Source organism: Choloepus didactylus, chromosome 2 (assembly GCF_015220235.1).
Source record: "Choloepus didactylus isolate mChoDid1 chromosome 2, mChoDid1.pri, whole genome shotgun sequence".
Taxonomy (NCBI): Eukaryota; Metazoa; Chordata; class Mammalia; order Pilosa; family Megalonychidae; genus Choloepus; species Choloepus didactylus.
In genome coordinates this window covers 176299476-176308381 of record NC_051308.1, presented here as the reverse complement: position 1 = coordinate 176308381, position 8906 = coordinate 176299476, and the positions used below count along the sequence as shown (strand labels likewise).

The window sequence follows — 8906 nt, the reverse complement described above, 5'->3', positions numbered from 1 at the left end:
CTGGAAGAGCTAAAAAAAAAAAAAAAAAGTAAAAGCAAACTAAACCCAAATGAGCAGAAGGAAGTGAATAACAAGTTGAAAGTGGAGTAAATGAAAACAAACAAACGAACAAACAAAAAAACAGTAGAGAGGATCAACAAAGCCAAAAGTTAATTCTTTGACAAGACCAATAAAATTGACAAATCATTAGCTAAACTGGCAATGGAAAAAAGAGAGAGGTTACAAATAACACACCCCAGAAATGTAAAGGGGGACATTACTACTGGCCCTGCTGAAATAGAAAGAACCGTAAGAGGATACTATGAACAACTGTACTCCAATAAATTAGATAACTTAGATGAAATGAATACATTCTTAGAGACATGCATTGACTCAAGAAGAAATAGAAGAGACCAGTTAGAAGGCTGTGGCAGATTTGAGTAGATGAGTGGTTGTGGCATATTAGAAACAAGTAAAGCGGTTTGAGATGTATTTTGGCATTACAGGTATTTATTGAACTTGTCACATTTGGATGAGAGTGCATTGGGAGGGGAGTGACTCCTGGGTTTTTGGCTTCAGAAACTGGAGGATGGTGATATCATGTATTGAGATGAGGAAGAGATTTCAACACTAAACTTGCACAATGTTTCTGAAACCAAGAATAGTAGATACCCATGAAACTTGGAAAAATATTTGGACAACAATCAAAACTGTCATTTTGGAATATGTCAAAAGAGTAACACAGAACAATCGCTTCTCATATATCTATGATTTATATGTAGCCTATCCTGAACCCTTTGAGAGATTTTATACAGAAACTAATTTTTTATTTCATTTTTTTTTTTTTTTGGAAAATCATGTACTGCATTTGCACAAGAGAGTTCTAGAGGCTGAAGAACAAGTACTTGCTATGTATCATAGGTATTGGGAAGAATACTATTACTATCACTATTACTATTACTATTAATTACTATTATATAGTACAGACTATATGGACTGCTTATATAGGTATCTCAACACACAATTTATAAAAAAGAATAAATTTACAAAAGCTGACCTTTGGTATGGCTATGGCAGTGTAGATATGAATGATCCACTTATGGAAATAGTGGAGCTAGCATTGGATACGTGGAGGAAATTGATGGTTGAACCACTTCAAACCATCCTTATTTGAATTTTGCTCTAAGAAATAAAAATTGATCATGGTGGAGAAGACCCAAACCAGAAAGTAATCCATGGGGTTATTAACTCCTTTGTTCATGTTGAAAAGTATAAGAAAAAATTCCTCTTAAAGTTTCATCAGGAAATCTTTGACTCTCCCTTCCTAACTAAAACAGGAGAGTAATACAAACAAGGAGCTTCAAATCTATTACAAGAATCAAACTATTCACAGTATATGGAAAAGGTTCTAAGTAGGTTAAAAGATGACGAAATTCAATGTTAAAATACTTACATCCAAGTTCATATACTAAAGTAATCCATGAATGTCAGCAAAGGATGGTAGCCGACTACTTACAGTTCTCACATGCAGAATGTCGTAATAGCATTTGATGAGAAAAAAATGGCAAGGCAAATATGTGTGTCTTACTTTGTGCTGTGTCGAGTGGTTTACCTCAAATGTTTCAGGAGCTACAAACTCATATCCATGATGAGGGCCTTAGAGCAACCAGTAATCTTACTCAGGAAAATATGTCAACATTATTTGTGGAGTCAGTTTTGGAATACATGTTAAGTCTGTTCAACTTATCAACACTGTTTTGAATGGTGATTGGCACTTTATGAGTGCATTGGATATGGCCATTATGTCAGTAGTAAATTACAGAGAACCCAAGTCTGTTTGCAAAGCCCCTGAACTGCTTGCTAAGTACAACTTACCAAAGAAATAAGCAAAAGGGATGACTGAGAATGAAGTAGAAGACAAACTCACAAGTTTCATTACTGTTTTTCAAGTGTATTGATGATAAGGACTTTTCAAAAGTTCTATACAAGAATGCTGGCAAAACACTTCATTCATGGGTTATCTATGTCTATGGATTCTGAAAAAGCCATGATCAATAAATTAAGGCAAACTTGTGGTTATGATTTCACCAGCAAGCTACATTGGATGTATACAGATATGAGTATCAGTGCTGATCTCGGCAATAAATTCAACAATTTTATCAAAAACCAAGCCACGGTAATAGATTTGGGAATTAATTTTCAAATATATGTTGTACAGGCTGGTGCATGGCTTCTTTCTCCGGCTCCTTCATATACATTTGCAATTCCCCAGGAATTGGAAAAAAGTGTACAGATGTTAGAATTATTTTATAGCCAGCAGTTCAGTGGTAGGAAACTTACATGGTCACATTCTCTGTGTACAGGTGAAGTAAATATGAGCTTTTTTGGGCAGACCATATGTAGCTATAGTCATAACATACCAAATGGCAGTTCTTACCTTTAACAACAGTGAAACTGTCAGCTATAAAGAGCTTTGAGACAGCACAGAGATGAATGAAAAGGAACTGACAAAAACAATAAATCATCACTTGATGGGAAAATGATTAACCATGACTCAGAAAAGGAAGACATTGATGCAGAATCTTCATCTTTATTAAATATGAACTTCAGCAGTAAAAGAACAAAATATAAAATTATGACACCAATACAGAAAGACACACCACAGGAAATAGAGCAGACTAGAAGTGCTATGTTGAGGACCAGAAAATGTACCTCCAAGCTGCTCTAGTGTGTATCATGAAAGCATGAAAATCACTTTGGCATAATGCTCTTATTCAGGAGGTGATTAACCACTCCAGGAGCTAGGTTTAACCCAAGTATCAGCATGATTATGAAATGTATTGAAGTTCTGATAGACAAACAGTACCTCAAACAGAGCCAAGCTTCAGCAGATGAAAACAGTTAGGTGGTGTGATGTTGCTGTCCTCCAGTTGTATGTGTAAAAATATCATTACCATCATCATTGGTGTGTTCCTGTGGGAAAAAGAACTATGCCTTCATAATTTGATTATTTGGCAGCACCTGTTTTTCTGCTGTTTACAACATCACCAGTACCACATCATGAGCATCAAAGAAAATGGCTCTAGATAATTTCAAGCTCATGTCATTATGGAATTTCTTAAAACTTTATTAAAATAATGAATGAAGTATTACTGAAATGTGGAAATTTGGTTGGGTACCATGCTTTTTCTCCCCTTCACATTTGTAGTTGATATGTGTTTTTTTTAATATCTCCTAAAGGACATAAAATTAAAAAACTAAATATTGTAATATGACAGATAACCTAATAATTGTATCTACATTAAAATGACAAACATGATATTGCTGCTTGTCAAATAAAATGAAAAAAAAAAAAAGAAGACATAGAAAATCTCAACAAACCAATCACTATTAAAGTAATTGAATCAGTAATCAAAAACCTCCCAAAAAGAAAACAAAGCACTGGATGGATTCCCAGGGGAATTCTACCAAACATTCCAGAAGACTTAACTCCAATTCTGCTAAAACTCTTCCAAAAATAGAAGAGGAGGAAACACTCACTAATTCACTCTAAGGCCAAAATCATCTTCATGAAAAGAAAAATATGAGCCAATATCCCCTATGAATATAGATGTGAAAATCCTCAACAAAATACTATCAAACTGAATCCAACAGTATATCAAAAAAATTATACACTATGATTAAGTGGGATTTATCCCTACTATGCAGCTTGGTTCAACATAACAAAAGCAATTAGTGTATTACACCACATTAACACAATGAAGGAAAAAAGTACACAATAATTTCAATTAATGCAGAAAAGGCATTTGACAAAGTCTGTAACCCCTTATTGACAAAAACACTTATGAATAGAAAGAAACTTCCTCAACATGATAAAGAGAATATATAAAAATCCCACAGCTAATATCCTACATAATGGTAAAAGTCTGAAAGATTTCCTTCCAAGATCAGGTACAAGACCACTGCTATTCAACATTGTACTGGAAGTTCCAGCCAGAGCCATTAAGGAAAAAAAAAAAAAAAAAAGGAAAAGAAAAAAGCAATATTAAAGCCATCCAGATTGGAAAGGAAGAAACGAAACTTTCACTATTTGATGATGACATAGTCCTATATGCAGAAAATTCTAAAAAGTCTGAAACCAAGCTCCTAGAGCTAATAAATGAATTCAGCAGTCTGGGGATAAGAGCAACACCTCCAAATCAGTAATGTTTATATGCATAAGCAATGAATTTTCAAAAGAAGAAATCAAGAAAAATATTCCACTCACAATAACAACTACAACTACCAAATATCTAGGAATAAACATAACCAAGTATGTAAAGGACTTGTGCACAGAAAACTACAAACACTGCTGAAAAAATCAAAGACCTAAATAAATGGAAGGACATTCTGTGTTCATGGATTGGAAGACTAAGGTGTCAAACCCACCAAAGCAGTGTATACATTAAACACAATCCTAAATCAATATTCCCAAAAACTTCTTTGCAGAAATGGAAAAGGCAATCATCAAATTTATATGAAAGGGTAAGGGGCTTCAAATAGTCAAAGCCATCTCGAAAAAGAAGAATGAAGTTGGAGGACTCAAACTTCTTGATCTTAAAACTTATTACAAAAAGCCACAGTAATAAAAACACAAGGACAGATATATGGACTAAAGGAATTGATTTGAGAGCTCAAAACTCAACCCTCACATTTATTGCCAACTAATTTTTGACAAAGAGGAAAAGACCACTCATTGGGAAAGAATAGTCTCTTCAACGACTTACACAATGGGGCAAAATATTTGGAAGCCATGTGTCTAATAGAGGTTTAATACCCAGAGTATATAAAGAAACCCTTCAACTTAACAAGAAGACAAATAACCCAATTAAAAAATGGGCAAAGACTTGAATAGAAGTCTCTCAAAGAAGATATACTAATGTCCAGAAAGCACATGGAAAATGCTCAAAATGCTGTCTGGGAAATGCAAACCAAAACCGTATACCCAAAAGAATTGAAAGCAGGGACTTGGACACGTATTTGCACGACAATGCTCATAGTGGCATTATTCTCAATTGCTGAAAGATAGAACCAACCCAAGTGTCCACCAGCTGACGGATGGTTAAATAAAATGTGGTATATACATACAATAGAATACTATTCAGCCATAAAATGAACAAAGTCCCGATGCATGTGACAACATGGATGAACCTTGAAGATGTCACATTGAGTGAAATAAACTAGACCCAAATGGACAAAGATTGTATGAGCTCACTGATTTGAAATAATTAGAATAAGTAAACTCAGAATCAGAATCTAGAATAAAAGTTACCAGGGCATGGTGTGGGTATAGGCAATGGGAAGTTAAGGCTTAAAATGTACAGGGTTCCTATTCAGAATAATGGCCTTCCATGACCACCATATTTAATCCAGAATCTCCAGTCACTCTCTTTCTCCATTCACTGCCCTGCCCTTATCCCTTTTTAATTTTTTTACTGCCTATTCCCCACCCCTAAAATATCAGACCTATATTCTATATTCATTCATTCATTCATCCATTCAACAAATACTAACTGAGCACTATTATGTGCTTTTCCTTTTTTAGCTGTTGTGGATTCATTGGTAAGCCAAACAGGCAAAGGCTGACTACATGATGGCCCTTTAAGTATACTATTTGAACATCTCCATCCTTCTGTATTTAAACTCCAAGGAAATTCTTACACAGGTCCATTAAGGACAGGGAAAAAGATGCTCACTCCAGGGTTATTTGCAATACCAGACAATTGAGAGAAATCCAGAGGCCCACCACATGGAGGAAGAAGAGGTAAAATATGGTAGTTGAACCTTATGGAGGACTATGCAGCAGTTAGGAACAGATTAGCACATAGGGCAACGTGGATGCAACTCTGAGGCACAATGCTGAATGCAAAGAGAGCTATTTATTACTATACCTTTTATGTGAATTTAAAATACATGCACAAAAACAATGCCTTTATAAGAGCTCATAACAAGAAAAAGATATATATTAAATGCAGTAGAATTCTGCCATGGGGGAAGAAAATGAGAGTGGGGCATGAGGATAAAAAGCATTAGTAAGTGGGTAAGTGAAAACCAAAAAAGCTGCATTCAGTAGACCAATGATGCTAAGATGCCATGATGAGCTTGATCTATGCACAAAGTATTTTCATTTCCAGGGTAAGCAGTTCTCTTTCAGCATATCCTCATGTGTTGTTTCCAGAACCTACAATATCCTAGATCATCTCTTCTGCATGCACTTAATTTTGTCTCCAATTTGTTCAATATCCAGACATTTCCCAGATTTCTTACTGCCATGTTTCGAGCAATAATTAATAGGATTCAAAATTGTGTCCTTGAGAACCTACATGGTCCTAAATTTAAAAGTTAGAATTTAATTGTGCTGTGTATTTTGTATTTAGTAAGGCAGGGGAATGGTTACTAAAAAGTTAATCAAAAAATTCAATTAAGTAGGTGCTCTGAGCTTTCCAGCTGACTGATATTTTATGGTATGTGACTTAAATAAGTTACGGAGCACACTCAACAATCACCAGCAGCAGTAAAAGTGAGTCATGTAGTGACCCAGACCACTGCATATGGATTTCTTGGAAGCCGTGTAGTGAAGTGGTTAAGAGGTTTCTGGATAGAGCCTGCTAGTGCCTGGATCTTATCAGTGTTACTTGTTCACTGTGTAAATAGTGCATTTACATAACTTCATTAAGCATCAGCACCTTTATTTTTAAAAGGGGCATAGCAACCTTGTTCACAGAGTTGCTGGAAGAATTAGTGAAATATTCCATGTAAGGCACCTAACAGAGTGCTTTGTCCCAATGCATACTCAATAAACATTAGCTATTTCTGTCTCAACAAAGTAGCTTATTCCCTTATCAACCATACTACGTGTTACATTAGATTCTGAAAGAAAAGAAAACTAAGAGCTAGATTTTTCTCCTTGATACTCTAATAATCTAGTGGATAAGATAAATACATACACAGATTCCTGCTGTTAAGAACCCAATGTACACGATAGTGGACCTAAAGGCTTAATCCTGTGTGAAGGAATCAAGGAAACCTTTTAGAGGAGGTGACATTTTGGGTTAGAATATTCACTCATTCCACAATCGTTTGTTAAAAGACTATATGACAGGACATGTGGAAAAAGCAAAGGATATAAAATTAATAGGCCTTAGTTCCTGTCCTTAATAACATCTCAATTTATTGGGGTAGGTAATCAGTGACACAATTACAATATTCCATGGTGAATGTTTTGATTAAAAGGATGAATAAAAATACTACAGGCATTTCCAGAGATGAGGTGATAGTTTAGTAATGTGTGGTATGAGCAGGTGTAGGAAACAAGTAGAAAAGGGGAAGGAAAGATTCTTCAAGAAAAGATTTGTGCAGGGTCAAATTTACCATAAATCATACGAAGCTTAAGCTTCTGAGCCTCTCACTTGGATATGTCCTTTCCATTTTTTCAGATATTCTTCTCCAAGGTGGCAGGAAGCTGCAGAAAACCAGGGGACTGGGGTTAGGAGTTCTGTCCCTGAACGTGAGTGCGTCTGGCAGGCTGCTAGCATGACTTCCACCTCTGCTTGGTCCCCAGTAGCATCCTGCTCCCTGTGCACATTACTGATCATCCTAACTCCATCTTAGGTCCCAAGAAAAAGGATCTGAATAAGATGCTGCTCTATACCTTACTTGGGGCCACATGATTCAGGTTTCCTGGCTACCTGATCCCACCATTTCCAGGTACCATCATGATGGGACAGTACAGGAGTGGTGGGGGCAGGGGCAAGTGAGGGTCTGCCTAGGCTGTGCTGGGCCTAGGAGAGCAAAGGACTAGACTTCTTTCCAGGTTTTCTGCGGAGCCAGAAATGGCACCTGAGCAAAAACAAAAATGAGTTGCAAACTGAAAGAAACTTTTCTAAACCATCAATAATAAATAATAATAAAAACCTGTATCAACCATGCTAGAGGAAATTCAGAATTACCTTGCTCTTCTACAAAATATATTGCATAATCATTGCATGTGAAGAGATGACCAAAGAGTTTGCAGCACAGAAATTTAGAGAATAAGGTGGAAAAGAGGTATGTCAAGCTATTAGTTAATTTTAAAAATGTTAATTTGTGGGGTTGTCTTTTATATTTGTGATATTTATCAGCTTTTTAAAGCATAATTATTGTGATTTTTCACTTATAATTTTGTAAATTTTTCTTACAAATTTATAAAAGCATTTGGCCTCACAAAACATCAATTCTTTCCTGATTCATGGTTCTAGGAATGAGATGTAAATTTTTTTTTCCCTTACAATTTTTCCCCATCTCTCCATGGGATATCTGACCATGAGAACTCTAAAGGACAATAGCCAAATGTATGTATGTATTATATATATATATAAATTTATAAATATGTGTCTACATTTATGTATTGTATACTCTACTGTAAAACTATATATATTATATATTTATGTATTATTTATTACATATGTGCATTTACATATAATATCTAATATGTGTATGTGTGTGTGTATATGTTTGTATAAATAGCTGCAAAGGGGCTGACACCTTCCTGTATAGAACTCCCTGGGAAAATCTGGTTCGGAGACTAGGGTTAAGGCCTCCTGCTTGCTCACCCTTGAATATAATGGGGTTGTATCCATAAACTAGGACCTGTCTTAAGTTACCCACTCAGTTGCCAGTAAAGAGAAGGTAAAACACAAGACCTGGCTAGACCTGCCGGATAAGTAAGAATAGAATAACCATTTACACATCATGAATTCACTCACAAGTAACATTGCCAATCACTATCGTAGACTGTGTTTAATGATTATCAGCAGCTTCCCTGTCCTTGGTTGGTAGCAATCAATGAAGGAAGATGGGCAGAAGCTGAAGCGGACGGTCCTTGTTCAGTAATTAGGCGACTGTGAAGG

At 35.7% G+C, this 8906-nt stretch overlaps 1 pseudogene; it reads left to right on the top strand.

Moving 5' to 3' along the window:
• Nucleotides 1–622: 622 nt before the first annotated feature.
• On the top strand, nucleotides 623–2884 carry LOC119513907 (annotated as a pseudogene).
• Nucleotides 2885–8906: the final 6022 nt, after the last annotated feature.